The 20,806-nt window shown below is 41.9% G+C and overlaps 1 protein-coding gene across 11 annotated transcripts in view; it reads left to right on the forward strand.

Moving 5' to 3' along the window:
• COBL (cordon-bleu WH2 repeat protein) overlaps positions 1 to 20,806 on the forward strand; it is a 310,332-nt gene that overhangs the window by 58,068 nt on the left and 231,458 nt on the right. The window lies entirely within an intron of this gene.

A 20,806-nucleotide genomic window follows, 5' to 3' on the forward strand; every position in this document is an offset into this window, starting at 1 on the left:
AATCATTTATTTTGCTGAAGAAATCTTAACTCTTTTTGAAATTACTTTTTATTGCTATTGTTATTACTCTTAGGTGCCATACTGCAGTAAATTTTTATCAATGCAGTAGAAGCATGTGTTTCTGCTTTTTTGGGGAATTTTTATCACATATGTTCAAAGAAGATTATTTCCTGCTTTATCTTCAAAAACTGAAAAGGAAGAGTCAAAGACAGTAGGTTACATTCATGGCAAGCACCTGTCATCACAGTCCAGTTCCAAGGAAAAATTCCAGTGTTTTCTACATTGGCGGCCGCCTCGTCTGAAATCAGCACATTCCATGGAGGAAGGAGTCCTGCTTTGTTGTGTCATCTGTCCTAGGGTTTAGTGTCGGTAAATGAGTAACTCTAGCATTTGTACAAGGCTCCCTAAGACTCCTGCAGCGATCAACCAAGCCCAGGGACATAATTGAATCTGGAGATTCCTGGGGCTTTGTTTTGAAAAAGACTTGAAATATACATAGGAAGAATGGCACAAAAATAAATGTTCACTTGTCTCTTAAAAAAAAGTATATGGTTTTAACCATTCATGGAAGAGTTATACACTTTTAAATAATAGCTTGTTCTTTTAATTTATTTAGGGTAGTCAGTTATAACTGTCTTCACTAAGTGTTGCTTCTAGTTATAAAAAAGTATATTTTGAAAAGAGCTATCTTATTTCCAGGAAAGTAATTTAAAAATTAGCAAACAAGTACATTATATTACAGGTAAATAAATAATACATTTTCTTTGTTACAACAAATATACAGTGTCCTAAAGCTTAGCTTTAAAGTTTAATTTCATTAATCAAAACATTTCCTCATTGATTATCAACACCTAATTGCAGGTCTTATAGGAATAGACAGGGAAGATTTCATCAAAATCTGAGTGAACTTTTAGTGGTTTTGTTAATCTGTCTATTTTTCTAAAGATCAGATTATTTTACTAAATATTAAAATGGCTCTAGTGTATAAATTCTTTCATATTTGGTGTGATTAATCCCAAATATTAGCAATATTTTTAGAAAACAATTTTAACTGAAATATATTTTATGTATACATCTTATAAAATTATATAAATTTATATATAGGTTTATCTATAAATATATGTAATCCCAGAATAAGTAACTTGGTCTCAAACGAAAGCATATTCAACCTAAACATTGAAGTATATAAGCCTACTTTTCTTATGCAGAATGAACCTTTGCATATTGCTTAATGGTATTCTGGATATACCAAATTCCATGATTTATAAAATCGTGGTGGTGCTCGTTACAGTTCAGTGTATGTGTCCACTGTGTTCTATTCCTCTACTTTGTTTAGATACGCTATTGTTTATCCTCAGTCAAGCCAAACCAGAAGAATGGCATATTTGACTGCAGTTTGGTCTCTGTATTTAATGACTTCTACTGAGTGGAGCCTTGGTGTGATGTAGGTTTTATTGAGGGGAGAAGCAACTGTTGGAAAACCATCTTTGCATTTTTTGTTTTTCGGCATGTTGTTAGGGACGTAATTCACTATTGTACACCATGTCTCCAGCATGAGGGCTGCGGGGCACTGGTTCTCTGGATCTGTCTTCTTTTATCTTGAGATGTGGGAGCTTTGAATCTGGCTTTGCATCTCATCTTTGCCATGACCACTAGGAAGCTCAGAGCCTCGTCTTGCTACTCTGGAATGCAGGCTATGCAACAACATACGTGACACTTCCACTGGACTGGTTTAGTTTCTGCTCTTCTGGGCTTCCTCATTCCCTGTTCAAGTCTTGTGCATATTTTATATAATATAATAAATGAGTAAGGAAAATTAGTAAAGGAATCCTTGACTCTGCTCTGGTGCTATATGTAAAATTCCATGTCTAAGAAGAGTGGAATTATTCACTTTAAGCAGTAAATCTGGGAAGCAGCTGTCAGACAGGAAATATTTTTTAGTAAAACAATATAGTGAGGTAATAAAACTTCTCATTAGAGCACCTGTCATCATTTAGCCAGTTGGTGACCTTCATCAAGTCTCACGGCTTCTCTGGGCTTTCATTTCCTCACTGGTGGTGGTAGTAACACTGGCCCTGCTTCTGCTTGGGATCTGTGAAACCACATGACGCTTGCAGGAGTGCCCTGGAGGCCCTACTAGGGCTATTGGGTGGATGTGGATCCCGGTAGCGGTGCTGCCCCCGGGCATCTTCCACGGTGCTTTTCCATGAGATCCAAACTCCTGAGTGAAAGCCCAGGCCCATGTGGGTGTGGTCATTGCCTCTTCGTTGTGTTCTGAAATTGGACACAGCCTGTGAGTTATTGTGTGCACTGAAAGCCCCAGCAGTGGGCCCTCCTGACACACAAAGACTTGCTTGTGGCCCTAGGAGTCAGCTTTCCAAAGAGCCTGAGAGTGGAATGGTGGGACACGGGCTCCTGCAGGGAATTTCATGGCCTGATCTTTTGTGCCTCGGCTCCAGCCCTTTATTTAGTGTGCTACAGTATATATAGATTGAGAATGCTCATTTGTTCTTTGCCAGCTAAAGTACCCAGGGCAATATGACGAAGAGTCAATTTAAAGGACCGCTGTCTTGGGTGGGCCATCTGGAAACACTCCCTCCTTTGTGCTTGGGCTTGATAGTGCAGCTGCTATGACAGTGTGACATGGAATCCAGGGTCTCAGCTGAGCCACATGGCATTCCAGAACACATTTAAGAAATCCTTTAACCATGGGTGTGTTAGAACAAGGAGTAAAAATAGAGACCAAGCTTTTGGTGGAGAGAAGGCTACGTGCTGGCCCGGGTCCCCAGGACCCTGGTTGTGAGATCTGGCCTTGCCCGCAGGAGCTGGGCTTCTCAAACTCTGCACAGTCTAAGGGGCAAAGCAGGGGCTGGGCTGGAGTCTCATCGGTCAGCTGAGTGGCCATGTCGGGTGGGGCAGCCTTCAGGGCCTGCGTTCCTCCTGCATTGGCACACCACCTTGATGTGAGGTCATCGGAACCTCCAGAGGTGACACCACTGAGTGTCTGGCTCACCGCAGCCCATGATTCATTGTGAGTCTCTGCTCTCTACCCTAAGCCCTGTGGAGCCCTTGTTTTTGCCAGGAGGACGTGATCTCGGCAGAGAACTTTCCTAGTCGTGCCACTGGTCATTGCTAGAGTATGCTCAGTCCCCTTCTTTGTTCTCTTCCATGGATGAACCCAGGCCTGGCCAAACTTCTGAGCATGTTCCTCCAGCCTCTCAAATATGCAGACCCTCCCTCATGGGATGGACACGATGCGGGAATGAAAGGCAACTGGTCTCACTGCAAGTGAAGGAGGCCCTGGAGGATACTGTTCCACATTGTTTCTCTAGTTTGGTCCCTGATAATTTTATAAAGAGGAGATATAGGAAGGGCTGCATTGTGGTTGTTGATGAGTTTCCCGGAGAATGAATCTTAAGAGTCACACAATGGGTTGGATGTTACTGTCTCTGACAGTAACACTGATGACACTACCCAGCAGTGTCTCGGGCAGCAGTTCCTCATTTTATCCTCGCAACGGCTGAAGGAGGTCGCTAGGATTATTCTTCTCTTAATTACATCATGTATTTTAAACGTTTGTTTATACGCAAGGGAAGCTTGCATATTCTACATAGCAGGGTCAGAAATAGTGTAAAGTATTCAGAGTGATAAAGGCTTCACATGGATCCTGTGATTTCGTGTTTAGTGTGACTTAGCTTTCAGAAATATATGTTTGGGTAGCAGCTTGAACTATCCACAATGTACTTTTTAATTAAGTGGGGAAGGATACATAGAGATTGAAGCATGGTGTAAGATGCAACTTTTTAAGTACTGTTAGAGCTTTTAAATAGTAATCAGCAACTGAGAAACCAATACATCAGCCACATTTATTCAGCCCTTTGATAAGGTCTGAGGAAGATCACGAGAAAATGTAACACAGATTGAAATCCGCTGCCCAAGGGTTGGTGTTTTTCACCTTGTGCAGTCCCCTTCATGAGGTCAGATGGTGGCTGTGGAGCATATGAAAAAGCCCGTGTTCATAGAGATCAGTGCATCTTGGCTGCTGGACTCATAAGAACTCAGTAGGCCACTTTCTAGAGAATTCTAGGTAGTCAACCATTCTAGAATCTGAGAAGAGTGGTGGAGAGGATTGGGGGGCCACCTGTACCTCAAAGAAGATGGAAAAATGGGGGATGGAAAGAGAAGTAAGAAAGACAGATACCGGGGTATATGTGCATATTATGAGGATGTTGTTTGAATGTTGGCCAATTTGTTTTGGTTTGGTTTAGCTCAGTTTTAGATTTGATGTTGAAGGTAGTTTTTGTTTGTCTATTTGTTGCAAGTGAATAGTGTGTTTTCCCTTATATACAAGTCTATATGTAGGACTCAATTTAGCACAAATAATACTTCTGTACCAGAAGGACTACAGTATAATCATTGGAGGTCATACGCCTCTCATCCTTCCATTTTCTTCGAAAACAGTTGGTCACAGTCTCACCTCATCTATGAACGTTACTTTATGTCAGCCATTAAAGTGAAAGGGAAAAATCATTATGAGCTGTCATGGAGTGATTTGTGTAATCATTGTCAATGAAGAGGGCACATGGAAATTGTTTATAGTATATCTTTTTGCAAGAAAGAAGAGAAAATAAGAATAAACACATATTTGCTTTCTTTTGACAAAGAAAAACAACTCAAAAAGGAAGAATGAGGATGTGTGGGAATGAGGTATCCAACATAAAAATAGGAATTAGATTTCTTTGAATATGGCTTGGTTATATAATTTTGATTTTGAACTACACAAGTTTTTATATATTCAGAAACAGAATAGCATCAAAATTGAAAAAAGGAAATTTTAAAGTTGAAAAACAGAAACAAAGGAATCTGTCTAAAGTTGATAACACAACTGCCCAGAATAAAGACTTAATTCTGATAATTTTGAACAGATTTCTGACCATATATCTTTATTGGAACATATTTTAAGAACAAAAGAAATGGCAAAGAACTATTGAGATTTATCTGGTACAATTATAGTTGGTAATGGTGCTGTGTTGTAATTCTTAAATTATTTTGTAGGTATTGTAGGTGGTACAAAAAATAAAATATATTGATGTTACTGGGAATGGAAGTTCTAATTGTGGAAGAAGGGCTACAAGCAGTGTGAATTCTCTCATTCTCCTTTTCACTTTTTCTATAAATATAAATACAAAATAAATAGCAATGACACCTTTCCAATAGTTACACTAACTACAGTTTCCCACATGGATCCTTGGAGAAATGGCTGATTACAGATCTTGACAAGGTTGTGCCTGGGGCATCTTGTGCTAGAAAGCAAGAAGGTGTTAAAAGGCCTGTGGAGTATGTCAAAAAAAGAAACCCAGGAGTAGGCTTGCAGGGCCTCCTGCTGGCAAGAATAATCGTATTAATAGATTATAATATATTAAATTAAAAGATTCAGGAGTCTGAAGTGTTACTCAAATAGAGAGAATGTCAGCTTAATAAATTCAGAAGAAATAATGCATTTTATATATTTATTTATTTATTGAGACGGAGTCTGTTGCCCAGACCGGAGTGCAGTGGCCCCATCTCGGCTTACTGCAACCTCCGCCTCCCAGGTTCAAGCAGTTCTCCTGCCTCAGCCTCTCGAGTAGCTGGGATCACAGGTGCCCGCCACCACACCCGGGTAATTTTTGTATTTTTTTAGTAGAGGCGGGGTTTCACCATGTTGGGCAGTCTGGTCTCAAGCTCCTGACCTCAGGTGATCTGCCTGCCTCAGCCTCCCAAAGTGCTGCGATTATAGGCATGAACCACTGTGCCTGGCTAAAATTATGCATTTTAAAAATCATCATTTTGCAACCTTGACCTAGGCAAGAATCATGTTGGAGTGCTAAAATCACTGGGTGAAAGATTGTTGGAGAATTAGATATTTATACGTTCTCAAGTATTATCTCACAGATTACCTACCACTTATAAAAGGGAAAAAAATCCATTACAACGGAATAATCTAGAGGCCAGCTTCTTAACCTACTGCTTAAATTCAACCCCTCCTGCTGCGGACAACCTGATAATATGTGCCAATATTATACCCTGTGTAATACTAGGAGAAATCACCTATACTCCTCTGTAGTGTTCTTGCCCCAAAAAGCTTTTAATCTGAATTATGAAGAAACAATTGAATGAATTGAGAGTATTCTTCAAAACAGCTGCAGTGAAGTCTCCTCACAGAACTCAGTGTCATGATCCTAAAAGTCATGTGGAAATTCAAGAGACCCAGAAGGGCTAAAACAATCTTGGCGGACTCATACTTCATGATTTCAAAACTTTACTACAAAGCTACAGTAATTAAGAAAGTGTGGTACAGGCACAAGGATAGACTTAGGACAGTGGAGCAGAATGCAGAGTTCAGAAATACACCCTTAACTTACATTTATGGTCAGTTGATGATTTTCATCAAGAGTGCCAAGTTCATTCAGTGGGGGAAAGAATAGCCTTTTTGACAAATGGTGCTAGGACAACTGGACATTCACATGCAGAACAATAAAGTTGGACTCCTTATTTATACTATATACAAAAATTTAAATGGATTATAGATCAAAATATAAGAGCTAAAACAATAAAAGTCTTAGAAGAAAACACAGTAATCTTTATGATGTTGGGCTAGGCAAGGCCTTTTTAGAAATGACACCAAAAGTACATGGGACAAAAGAAGACTCAGATAAATTGGACTTCATAAAAATTAAAGATACTTTTGTGCTTCAGAGAACACCATCAAGAAAGTGAAGACACCTATAGAATGGGATAAAATATTTGCAAATCATGTATCTCTTAAGGACTTGTATCCAAAATATGTGCAAATCATGTATCTCTTAAGGACTTGTATCCAAAATATTTGCAAATCATGTGTATCCTAAGGACTTGTATCCAGAATGTGTTCTGAAGTTGTGAACTCTTACAACTCAACTTTAAATAGACAAATAACCCAATTGGAAAATGGTCAAAGTATTTCTGCAGACATTTCTCCAAAAAAGATATCCAAATGACCAATAAGCTCATGAAAAGATGTTTAATATCATTAGTTATTAGGTAAATCCAAGTCAAAAACACTGAGGTACCACTTCAAACCCACTAGGATGGCTGTAATCAAACACGGTAACAAGCATTGGCAAGGATATGGAGAAATTGAAACCCTCATCCATTGCTTATGGAAATGGTGAAATGGTGCACTCACTTTGAAGAACATTTTGGCAGCTTCTCAAAATGTTAAACATGACTTCTATCATATGACACAGGAATTTCACTCCTCAGTGGAATCATACGAAAACATATGTCCGCACAAAAACTTGTACATAAATGTTAATGGTAGCATTGCTTATAATGAAAAAATGGAAATAACTAAAATGTCTATCAGCTGCTGAATGGATAAATAAAATGTGATATATTCATACAATTATTAGGTAGCAATAAAAGCAATGAAGTACTGACACATGGATGAATCTTCAAAACATTAGGCTAAGTGAAAGAAGCCAGTCACAGAGCATACGTATTGTATGATTTCACTTATGTGAAATGTCCAGAACAGGCAAATCCGTAGAGATGCAAAGTATTAATACTGGATCAGTGGTTGTCTAGGGCTGGGGAGATTGGAAGAAAAAAAGGGAGTGACTTCTAATGCTAATGGGTTTGGGATTTCCTTTGGAGCTGATAAAAAGAGTCTAAAATTGTGGTGATGGTCCCGCAACTCAGTGAATATATGAAAAACATGTACAATATACTGAATTGTACAATGTAAATGGGCAAATTATATGGTGTGTGAATTATATCTCAATAAGGCTGTTTTTAAAAAGCCAATGTCATGAAAAACAAAACAAAAGCACAGGGGAGAGTGTTCTAAAGAGATCTAACAATGAAATGCAGTACTTGAACCTTGATTGTATCCTGGATTGAAAAAAAAAGCTGTAAAAGATCACATAAGGACATTGAGGAAGTTTGTGTTTGAATTATATGTGGGATCCTATTTTGTGTTATGGGAAACTGCTGGTGAGAGAGGATTCTGTGCCCTCGTTTCAGGACGCTGCCAGCTATACAAAGGTGTGACAACTTAAACCACCCATGTGTGATCATTCTCAAATGACCTCTGCCGAATGACTCACACAAAGCTGCTCCTGGCTTACGAAAGTTTAGGTTCACTTAGAATTTATTTCTAACACTAGTTATATCAAGATTTTAACAAGATTCTAACACTAGTTATATCAAGATCCTTGAAGGTAGGGATCATATCTCCAAGTTATATTGCATTCTCTATCCTTCATAGATTACTGCCTGGCATGGACATCATCTTTAACTGTACTGTCCCCACTGCATACCCAGATCGCAGTACCAGACATATGGTGTACACTCAACCAATATCTGTCAGATTGAACACACAATGATGAGACGCAACTGAAATTTTCAAGCCTAAAAAAATGTTGAAAGATTGGTACAATGAACTACCCTCACACTACTCCATGATCCATTTTCCCTTTCTATGCATACTTGCATGTGTATACACACACACACACACACACACCATTTTTGCTTTCTGAATTATTTGAAAGTTGCTGAAAAAACAGTACTGCACTCTAAAGTCCTTTAGCACATGTCTCCTAAGAGTAAGAGCAGTCTCCACGTAAGCTCAATACCTTTATCACAGCTAAGAAAATAGCACACAATACCTTAGTTATTTTATTTTAATGAAACTTAGAGGTATGTTTATTGGTCAGTTCTTTGATGTGGCCGAGTCCCCTCTTTTGCGTATGGGCAGAGCTGCTGTATCAGTCTTTTGGGCTTTCCAGCATAAGGGTTCCCAGTCAAGGGAGCAAGAGGGGCTGAAATCCAGCCCATCTCCACGCAGCAAGCCGTGCATCCATAGCTTTGTGTGTGAAGGACTGCCTGCTTTCTCCAGCTTACATTCAGCTTACATAATACCTTAGTTATTTTATTTATGATGGCTTAGCCATATGGGTCCAACGTTTAAGGTTCAAGGACAACTTTGTAAACCATTTTAGTAATATATGAACTAAAAATTTCAGTTTGTTTTTTAAAAGTACCTGGACAATAAAAGATACTTGCACAAAATTTGAGAAGTAAATGCCTCTGTATTTTTATAATTCCTCCCACTCTGTCATTTTCAGTTTTCTTGCCCACACTCAATTAAATAATATTTTTTAAAAATAAAGATAGCCTTTATAAAATTTGTTCACAGCATTTTACAAAGTTTTCTTGGAACCATCAACTATTTTTATTTTCAAACTTTAATTTCATCAGTTTACATAATATTTAATTACATTTTGTAATTATAATAGCATAGGCAACTGGCAGTAATAAATTGGTGAGCAAGACTTCTGTGCTTTGGGAATTGTAAAGGCCACCTTGTAGGATGAGTTCTCTGAGTGTGTACCAGTCACTTTCTGGCTGCAAGGCTGTTTGGTGTGGGGTGGACACAGGCCCATCAGAAAGAGGACAGAGCCATGATTACCAGGCTGGCCAGCTGGTGGAGGTTTGTCAAGGGAATGTCTACTCTGTATTTTCTTTTTCTTTTTTTTTGAAATGGAGTCTCACTGTGTTGCCCAGGCTGGAGCACAGTGGCGCGATTTTGGCTTACTGTAACCTCTGCCTCCCGGGTTCTAGTAATTCTCCTGCCTCAGCCTCCTCAGTAGCTGGGATTACAAGCATGTGCCACCGCACCCGGCTAATTTTTGTATTTTTGGTAGAGACAGGGTTTCCCCACATTGGCTAGGCTGGTCTCGAACTCCTGGCCTCAAACGATCTGCCCGCCTCAGCCTCTCAAAGTGCTGGGATTACAGGTGTTTGAAAAATGTTCTTCTTCAAGCCAGTTCCTGGTGCAGTTTTCACAGCCAGCTCTGCAGAGGGTTTGAATGTGAGCCTCTGCCCCCAGTTTAGCTCCTGGCAGCATTGTCTGGTAATCCAGTTGTTATTCTGATCAACAAAAGAATTGTAGGGTGGTGAAAGTGGAGAAATAAAGCTTTTATTGAGGAGCAAAAGTAAAAGGAAGGTGTCAAGTAGGAACAAAGGTGATTACAAAGAAATGTGGGTATTCTCTGCTTGGAGAAGAGAAGTTACAAAATTTATTATGTTAATAAAAATTAATTAGAAGGAGTGACATTGGAATCTTTCCTTGTCTAATCTATCTTTGAAGGATTTAAGAAGACATGTCCATTTCTGGATTCCATGCTCTGCCCTCATCTCAAACATGACTCTCCCTGTGAGAATGGTTTCATGCTCACCTTTCCAGGCACATGTCCTGTGGGAAGGATGATGAGAGATTTCCAGGAATGTTTCATGCTTAGGGTTAAGCAATAGATTTTCTGTGTCTGTTTGTTGCGTTCACCTCATTGCCTTCCCTTTCAAAGATTCTGTTTTGGGGTTGCACGTCCTCATGTCACCCAGTGGATAGTTCCCTGGATGGGGGCCCCCTCACTCACCACAGGTCACAAATAGCCTTGCCTTGAACACCATTCATCTGGATCCGATACACAGGAGTTCTGAGAGATAAGAGATTCACAAATGGGTTCAAAAGTTCCATCATTTAAACATATTTAATAGGTATATATGCAGACTTGGATAAATAAATTATACTATGTCTATTTTAGAAAAAGATACGTTCAGAATGGGTCTTAACCTGGTTTATCTCAGTATCTCTTCCAAATCTTAATTACATAATGGGCTTAGAAAAAGTAAATTTTTGTTCAGATGATAAAGATTGTAAAGTTATCCCTGAATAAATTTGTATCTGAGGTACTTCTTTAGCTTTGGGGATGACTGAATAATTTTCTCCTTAAAAATTTAATCACTAGGCAACGTTGTGCCTATGCCCATTATTCTGTCTGAGGCATCTTTCATTTTTATTTTTTTAAATTTTGTTGTTAAAATACATTTCTTAGTTCTTTTAAATTAAAACGATTTGTATTTAGATATTTACAAAGACTGGGTAGATTGAGGAGTGTTAAAACTGATATAAACAAAAGACATTTTGTGCCATTAGAAAATAATCTCCAAAGAATCGTTTGTGTCCTATTTGTAAAATGGGGAGTAATTTACCACTTGTGTAATGTACATGCACTCAAAATACACATTTTTAGACCCCTACCCTCCGTCTTGTACCATCAAACTGAATGTGAGGTTGAATAACAAGAACCAATGGATCGTCTGACAGTTTTTTTCAGGGGGCTGGCTGTGGTTCCTGAGGTCTTCTGAAGTGTCTTGCTGGTGTCTCCTTGAGGAACTGCAAAGCCCATGGTTGCGACATTTTGCTGTTCTTCTCTTCCCTTCCAATTAAGTGTAGTCTTCTCCATAAAATCATATATCTTATTTCATATTCTAAAGCAACGGGATAGAGCAATATTATTTTATATGTAAGTTTTATGACATGAATCATTTCATAACCACAGATGCACAGTAGGAGGAGAATTCTTTATATTAAACTCATATATTTTGTGCCTCAAAGTGGTAGACTCTGTGTTACAATTCTGTGTGCAAAGCCTGTTTTGCTCTGTTGCCTGGGCTTGAGTGTAGTGGCGTGATCTTGGCTCACTGCAGCCTCCCCCTCCCTGACTCAGACGATTCTCCCACCTCAGCCTCCCGAGTAGCTGGAATTATAGGCATGCACCACCATGCCCAGCTAACTTTTGTATTTTTAGTAGAGACGGGGGTTTCACCATGTTGGCCAGGCTGGTCTTGAACTCCTGACCTCAAATGATCCACCACTTCGGCCTCCCAAAGTGCGGGGATTACAGTGCTGGAATTACAGACATGAGCCATTGCGCCTGGCCTTGTGTTTGTTTGTTTGTTTATTTTTAACTTAGGTAGAATAACCCTTCGGGGTCTTCTTTCAGCAGTATCTTTCAGCAGTAACTCAGCTGATCGGTCTGCCTTAGGATAATTTCAGTAGGGTTGAATATGGCAAGAACCAACCTGGCCACTGTTTGCTGGAGTGATGCAGACCTTCTAAAGATCACTTTGAATAGGTGGAGGAGAAAGACTCCCCACCCCCTGCCGTGAATGCCTTTATGTTATGGGAGATGGGAGCAAGCTTCAGCCATGAGATGCTTCCATAGTCACCGTGTCCCTACCTGTCCAGTGTCTACCTTTGTATACGTTCTTCAAAAGAAAAATAAAGCCACCATCTCCCCGATTCATCCAACCAGTTGTCTTGAAGTGTAAGATTTTAAAAATTCCTATTTCCTTTCCAATTTTCAACCCTTCCAGGGAATTGTTATTTATACCTTGCCAGCAGGAACCTCAGGAGATCCTGTCCGAAAGACTGGTTCTGATAGTTGAGAGGGAACAGAGAACATGATCCCACTGGCTGTGGGTAACATGAAGAGACAGCACCACCGAGAAAGCAGAGTGGCCCCGAAAGAAGAGAGACTCCAAGCTCATGGTGTTTGTTAGGGCCAATCCTAGTTGGGAGTCATTTGGGAGTCTTCTCCGTGGATGGCCTCCAGCCTTTAAGGTGCAAGGCCTGTGACTTAACGTGGCAGATGGGAGGCAGAAAGGAGCTGAGGCTTCTGCCTTGGGCATGGAAGGGTGCGCGGTCACCACAAGATTCTGGCCACGGGTATCTGCTGGTTTTGTGAGGCACTGAGTCCTGCAGGCCCGCACTGCTTGGTGTTTGCAGGGAGGCTGCATCTGTGTTGGCTATGGTGACTTATTGGGGCGTGCTGGGCTCTAATGCTTAGGACTTGGCAGGGAGAGGGGTCCACCCTGGGCTATTTTGGGAACACACTCTAATTTTTATTTGAATCGTTCAATGTAGTCATTTATTTTTCATGTAGTTTAAAAATAATTAAAAATGTAAATGAGTCATCTGCACAAAAAAAGCCCATTTGTTCTTGCCAAACTTTGGAAGAAGTCTGCAAGTATGACAATCGTGTAACTGATAGAATCTACAAATCAAGGACATCATAGAATTGCAACCACAATAACTCTTTCTTCATAAACATTATAATGCTTCATCAATCAGCTTTTCTGCATTTTATTTGAATGAGGTAGAAGTTATATTGCCCAGATCTAATAGCATGGCTGTGCTACACTGTACGGTGTGCAGGCAGGGTTCTCTCTCCACCCCATGGGGGCTGACAGCCGGACCAGCAGGGATGTTGGGGCTGGGACAAGGTCAGGGCTGGGCTGTGTGCCAGGGGAGAATTTTCTCCTGGAGCTTTGGAGAGTGAGCCATGATTGGAAGTGGGATGAGAGGATGGGCAGGAGGCTCAGGGGAGGGGAATTGCTTGGTGCATGTGTCCTGCTGACAACAAACAGCATTTACCATGGGCTTCTGAGCTGTCAGGGACAGAGGAGGTGGCCCCTGCTGATGGAGATGGAGGTCCTGCCTGGATAGACTTGCTGCAGGCCATTTGTCTCCCTGGTCCAAATTATACAGGAAAATGCCATCTTCTTCATAGAGTCTTTTGTCTTTTTATTTCAAGTAGGAAACTTAGATACTTGCTTTTATGCATTAAGGCTGGGATATTTATTTTTTTAGTTTTAAATTCATGGAGTGATAAAAAGAAGTGTGAAATATTTTCTAAATGCTACTAGATATTTTTAGGCCTTTCTGCTTAAAAATAAATGACACATGCATACCACATGGTATAATTCATAGATATCTTCTTTGCATTTGCAGAGATCTTTGCCATAATGAAAACGAAGTCTTTGGATAATATATTATTTTTGCTAAAATCATTTCCTCACAAAATTTCAAGTTACTCTGCAGGCAGGATTTGTCCCTTACCTAACTTTGTTTTGCATAATTTAATAATGTCAATAAGAAAACTTTAAAAGTGCCCCAGTGTTTGAATAGTGCCATATGGTTTGCGAGGTGCCTTTTGCTTATTTCACATCACTTAATCCCAGGCTTGCTTTTAGCTAAACAGTTGTGTCTATCTTATTGCCCCTCTAGAACCTCCCTGAGATCTGAGACCATACACTGTACTATCATTTATGTTATAGACTCCCTAGGAAATACCCTGTAAATGGTAGATCCTGATACATGTTTGCAGAATGAATGAAACTGTATTTCTAATTTTATATTTTTTATATATCATTTCTTCTCTGGATGTAATTCATTCATTGGACAGATACCTGTTGAGCTCACACTTCAGCAAGCTGCTGTTAGCTACTGTGGTTGTTGAGACAGAATTGTCCAATCCAAGGGAGGAAGGGAATCAGTACAAATGTTGTAGAGCTGTAGAGAAAGTGTTTAGTACCACAGAATTGGAATCTTAATTTAGGGTTTGCAGAAAATACTTCTAATTTCAGCAGGAATGAGTAAGGATGAGGAGAAAGTGAAGATGAAAGAGTATGGGCTGGGTTTTAGAAGGGGCTGGTGTTTGTTGGACTTTGAAGGCATTCCAGGTAGAAGAACAGCATCCACAAGACTCTGGAGACGTGAAAGCAGGAGTTTCAGGGAGCTGTGGACTTGCAGGAGAAGGGCGTGTGGGAGGCAGGGAGGGTCATCATGGGAAGAGGCAACTGATCACGTCTGTTAGAGTGTGGAGGAAGCCTGGCTGTAAAAGCACGGGTTTCAGAAGCTATGAGGAAATTGGGACATTGGGTGTAGGGCTACTCTTTGGAAGGGTTTCCTCTTTTGAATGGAAGGAGGTGTGGAAAGAGGAAGGAAAGAACAGTCTCAGCTAGCGAGCCAAGACGGGGAGAGACTAAAGATAGGAGAGCAGAGAAAAAAGTGGGTGAAGCCTTAGAAGAGATGTGAGCTTAGCCCTTTCCTGGAACCGGGTTCCTTGCAGGAACTCCCTGGGGTCTCTGTGGACAGAGGCGTGGTGAAGGTGGAGCCCAGGACAGGAACATGTTGGGCAAGGTCTTCTGGGACTTGGAATGGCTGCAGCAATGATATAATGGGGCTGAGAGCAGTGAGCAGGAACATCTACCTGAGGGCCTTGTTGGGGTCACCACACGTGACTTTGTGGGGAGGGCCCGTTCCCTCTGGCAGTGTCTTGCAGCCTGGGGGAAAGTTCAGGCACTTAGGGATTGGAACTGGAGCATGCTGTGGGTGAAAGTGAGTGGCCGTAGGAGAGGCTGGGCCCCATGAGACCCTGTCGGTTTGGTGTGAAATGGAGAAGTACCTCTGTATTGTCAAATAGCAGCATCCACACAACTCTCTATCTGTGGCCAGAATATAGAGTTCCCTAATTGAAGGTTTTGGACATGTGAGTGGCTATTACAGCAGCCTGGCAAAGAAGGCCGTGTGATTGAACAACTCAAGAAACCATGAAGTATTTGAAAAGTCAGTGTTTCTGTTTATGCCTTGGTGGATGACAGCAGGTATATAGGAAGGAGGACAGCAAATACCTACTACAGTCATGGGGCACCGGGGCGTGCTGGTCCAGGCGTCTGTAGAGGACTTAGACATTCTCTTTGGAGTGCGGCTTATTCTTGTGTTTCCATTTTGCACTGGAACACTGTTTGCAGCCTCAGTTCTCATTGGCAGGTTGTGCACTGGGTTTTATCCCAGAGCCTTGAGGGTGGGAGCTGTGCACACATGTGTGTGCAGAAAACCGTGCTGGAGAGGAGGGCGTGGGCAGAGCCATCTTGCAGGGACCAACATGGGGAAAGCATTTTCACACGACGGTTTATCTTTCCTTAGCTGATATATTTTTTAATTTTTAATTTTGAAGATTCACAGGAGGTTGGAAAGCTGGCACAGGTCCTGGTACCCTCCCCAGTTTCCCCATGGTTGTGTCGTGTGTAGTATAGGACAATACCAAAACCAAGAAGAGGACACTGGCGCGGGTGCCCGCCACGTGCACGTCCTCACACCTGGAGGTCCATGCAGGCCAGACATGGCACCGCTCCTTCACCCCAAGACCTCCCTCTATCCCCTTTGAGGCACAGCCACCTCCTCCTGCCGTCCCCAACTCCGGCAATCACCAGCCTGTTCTCCATTGCTATGATTTTTGTCATTTTGAGGATTTTATATCAGTAGGATCATACTGTATGTGACCTTCCAAGACGTTGCTTTTTTTCACCCAACGTAACATTCTTGGGCTCCACCCAGCTTGCTGTGCTGCCTCCTTTTTCCTGCTGAGGGCTAGCCCGTGGTACGGGTGCACCAGTTTAACTGTTCACCATGATCCCCACACCATGTTTTCATAGATATATACAAGATTATACCTTAGCTCATTTTTAATTGTGTGGTGAGTATATAATTTTAAATTTCCAATAGATCCCATAGTAGCAGCTGGTATTGAATGCTTTGCAGTATCCCATGAGGGCAGTGACATCACCGTCACCCCTGTGTCACCACTGGAACCGGAGGTACAGAGGGGTGAGGTGACTCGCACATAAGGGGGACAGGGAGTCACACCCGAGCGTCAGCCTCAGCACTTCTGCTCCCCACACACAGCTGCCTTCACATCAGTGCAACGAGGCCACAACATCTTTTCAGCTTCATGGAATGGCGTCCAGAATAGCCCCCACCTCAGCACATTGGCTTAAACGCGTTCTCTTACATCAGTTCATGCCATGTTTTGCCCATCCATCCTTAGTGGGACCAACGGGACTGGCTCACTCATCCAAGCAGTGCCACCAAGGCGAGTTTAACAGGCGCAGAAAATTGGTCTGGTCCCAGCTCCGTGTCCCTTCATACCTGATCATCCCCTCCTGGGTGCCTGGTGACCTTGGGCAGCTTCCCGAGGGAGCACCCAGCCCTTCTTCTTTGGGGCCTGGACTTCCCTTGGTAGCGGTTACCCTGGGCTTTCCTCTGTGTCAGGTACCTTGTTGGATGAACCAGCTGTGTGGAGGTGATAATGATGGCATTCGACAGGGCCTCCCAGAGAGGAAGCCCCTGGGCGAGTGGGCCTCTTCTACCCAGGAGTCGGGTTCAGCTCTGTCTCCAGCTCTTCCAGGGCCTAGTTCTCAGAACAGAGCAGATGGTGGGTATCTAGCTGTGTTCAAATCCTAAGTTAGCAGTTTCTGTTTGTGGATCTTATGAACCTGAAGATCATAACATTCAACAACATCAAGTAGGTGACCTCAGAGATCAAAGAGTCAATTTATGGGTGAGGAATTGGAGTACAGCAGGGTCGGTGGACAGCTCAGGTTGATGACACTCTGGAACTTTCTGGCACCTTTTTTATACTGTACAACATGGAGCTGAGTCCAGCCAGGACAGCCCGTGGTACCAGCAGAGGGTGTCCAGGTTCCTGTGTCTTGAACAAAGAATTGGACAAAATGCACAAAGAAAGCAAGGAAAGAATGAAGCAATGAAAGCAGAGATTTATCAAAAATCAAAGTACATTCCACAGGGTGGGAGTGCACCTGAGCAAGCAGCTCAAGAGCCTGGTTACAGAATTTTCTGGGGTTTAAATACCCTCTAAAGATTTCCCATTGGTTACTTGGTGTACACCCTATGTAAATGAAGTAGTGGCCCACAATCAGTCTGATTGGTTGTGGGAGGGGACCAATCAGAGGCTGAAGCGAAGTTATAAAGTTACACCCTATGCAAACTTCTGATTGATTGCAGAAAGTGACCAATCAGAAGCTGAAGTGAAGTTACAAAGTTATACTCTTATGCACATGAAGACTTGGCCTGAGACCAGACTGGTTGTGAGAGGGGACCAATCAGAGGTGCTTTCAGTTTTTCATCTGTATGCAGGAAAGGGGAGTAGCCTCTGGTCTTTTTGTTACTTGGGAGTGCAAAGTTAGGGTTTTCCTTTTGATTTAGGTCTAGGAAGTCAGCGCGAATTGGCCTTAGGGTCCCTGTCTCCAGACATTGCTCTCCTGCCTCACCTGTGTTATCTTATCCCATGTGAGAGGACTCCTCCCTGAAGGACCCCTAGCACTTCTCTGCAGGATGGACCTTGTGAGCAGCTGAGGAATGAGGATCATGAGTCTGGAAAAGGCTCTGTTACCTTTTTAAAACCATGTGAAGTGAGGAAATACTGACACACAGCAGTGTTTGGCTGCCAGAGTTGTCAGCCTCCATTTCTGCTTGCCATACGTGTTCGTTTGTCACGTGTACAGACTTCCATTTCATCAAACTGCTCTTCCAATGACAATGACTTTTATTTTTTTTTTTAAATATGAGATTAACTTGTTTCTCTTCCTCTGGAGCAGGAGCTACATCACTAAAATGTTAATGGGTGATCATGGGAATGGCCAAGGAGCATTGATTTCTTAATGGGATCTGCACAGGGGAGCACCCAGGCCTTCTGAGAGGACCAGCTCTGCCCAGCACTGAGTGCCTGTGGGGAGACATGTTCTCACTGGCATTTGGTTCATTTATGTTCTAAAATGAGTTTAGACACAATTGTTGTCATGAATAACATGCAAAATAGTGTGTATTGGGCTGCAAATACAGACATACTAAGTATCAGTTAGTAAAAGAATGTTTAAAAGTTTGCGTGTAATCTTTTGTTATTGGAGGGACACGTTGAGACTTCATTGAAGCATTTTCCACGTTGTGATCAAAACTGGAATTTGCTCTCTCTAATAATCCTTAAAAAACAAGAGATGGTGCAGGACCAAGGTGCTGTGCCCACTCGTGTTCGTTTACTTAGCCTGAACACCAGCGGGGTTACCAGGTCCTATTCTGGGGCAGGGAAAGGCTGGATCAGATACAGCCCTGCCTTTAAGGCACTCACTGCCTGGAAGTGGGTGGGTGGCAAGGCCCACTGCTCACCAGTCACCATCAGGACCTCTGGGATAGGCTGTGCTAGGCTAGGAACTGTTGAACAGCCAGCTCTCCGAGGAAAGGGTGGTCATGTAAATTTCACTTATAAAAAGGATGTGTAGTACATAATTTAAAATAATAATAGGCTGGGCACGGTGGTTCATGCCTGTAATCTTAGCATTTTGGGAGGCCGAAGTGGGTAGATCACCTGAGGTCAGGAGTTCAAGACCAGCCTGGCCAACATGCTGAAACCCCATATTACTTAAACTACAAAAAGTTAGCCGGGAGTGGTGGTGTATGCCTGTAATCCCAGCTACTCAGGAGGCTGAGGCAGGAGAATCGCTTGAATCCAGGAAGTGGAGGTTGTAGTGAGCCGAGATCGCGCCACTGCACTCCAGCCTGGTCAACAAGAGTCAAACTCTGTCTCAAAAAAATAAAATAAAAATATGTTCAGTACTCTTTAATGCAATTTCTGTAGAGCCAGCTGCTGATCACAGATGCTTTTGTTCACTTGAGCCGCACTCAAGTCCATGGCCATGCTGTGGCTGCACTGATGAAAGAGCTCAGTTCTGACATGAATGTTAATGGATATTTTCACTTACAATGAGTAAAGCAAAGTGAGAAAGCGAATGTTGGAATGTCCTCTTTCCTTCAGTGATGTGAGACTTTGCTGACCTGGATTAAGTGTATGAATACTCAACAGTGTTTCCTTAAGTAATTATGTGATTCACAATGTGGAAGCGACAGGCAGGACTACTTGTGAGTGTGATCTGCATTGTCAAGATTTCCTCATCACCATCCTAGGTCTTGGACCAAGGGTTGGCAAGCTATGGTCAACAGGCCAGATCCTGTTTTGGTACAGCCTGCAATCTAAGAGTGGTTCTTACATGTTTAAAGGTATTTAAAAAAAAATAAACAGGAAAATAATATTTTGTAATATATAAAAAAATTATATGAGATTCAAAATTGTGTCCATAAGTGAGATTGTATTGGAACACAGCCAAGTTCATTCATTTATATATTGCTTTTTTGCCACAGTGGCTAAGCCGAGTAGCTGTGACAGAGATCATATGGCCCACAAAGCCTAAAATGTTTACTGCGTAGCTATTTATGGAAAATGTTGCTGATCCCTAATCTAGACAATCAATAAAACAATAACGTGTGCCTTGATTTGTCACATTTGCTCATTTCCATGGCAAAATACCATGACTGTTAACCAGCCACTAAAGTGAGACATGAGTGTGGAGCTGGGCAGAGGCTGTGGCAGTTCCCATCGAGTAGTATTCTTACCAGAAAGGGGTCTGATCCAAACCCCAAGAGAAGGTTCTTGGATCTTATGCAAGAAAGAATTGGAGGCAAATTTATAGATTAAGGTGAAAGCAAGTTTATTAGAGAAGTAAAGAAACAAAAGAATGGCTACTCCATAGGCAGAGCAGTAGCCTGAGCCCTGGTTGGCAATTTCTATGATTATTTCTTGATTATATGCTAAACAAGGTGTGGATTATTAATGAGTTTTCCTGGAAAGGGGTGGGCAATTCCTGGAACTGAGGGTTCACCCCCTTTTTAGACCATATAGGGTAACTTCTGGACATTGCCATGGCATTTGTAAACTGTCATGGCACTGGTGGGAGTGTAGGAGTGAGGACGAACAAAGGTCACTTTCGTGGCCATCATGGCTTTGGTGGGATTTAGCCAGCTTCTTTACTGCAACTTGTAATCAGCAAGGTCTTTATGACTTGTATTTTGTGCGGACCTCCTGTCTCATCCTGTGACTAAGAATGTCACGCAGCAGGTCTCAGCCTAATTTTACCCAGCCCGTATTCAAGATGGAATCGCTCTGAGTCAAATGCCTCTGACAGTATTTCTACCCCCAGACAGAATGGATTTTAATAACCTCAAAGGTGTAGATAACAGTGAAATCAGTAGGAAGTGATAAGGGCTGCATATTTATTGCCCTTATTTTTAATATGTTTAACCATAAGTTTATATAATTTACTTTTTAATAATGAGTACGCTACCAGCATTCCAGAAAATTTAACAGCCCTATGAGCTGGTTTTAGGGCATCTGTAGCTGGGTGGAGGGGAGGCTCCTTCACCTGGGACTCCCAGGAAGAAGGATTTCCTGACTGGTATATTTAGGGA

Source organism: Symphalangus syndactylus, chromosome 9 (assembly GCF_028878055.3).
Source record: "Symphalangus syndactylus isolate Jambi chromosome 9, NHGRI_mSymSyn1-v2.1_pri, whole genome shotgun sequence".
Lineage (NCBI taxonomy): Eukaryota > Metazoa > Chordata > Mammalia > Primates > Hylobatidae > Symphalangus > Symphalangus syndactylus.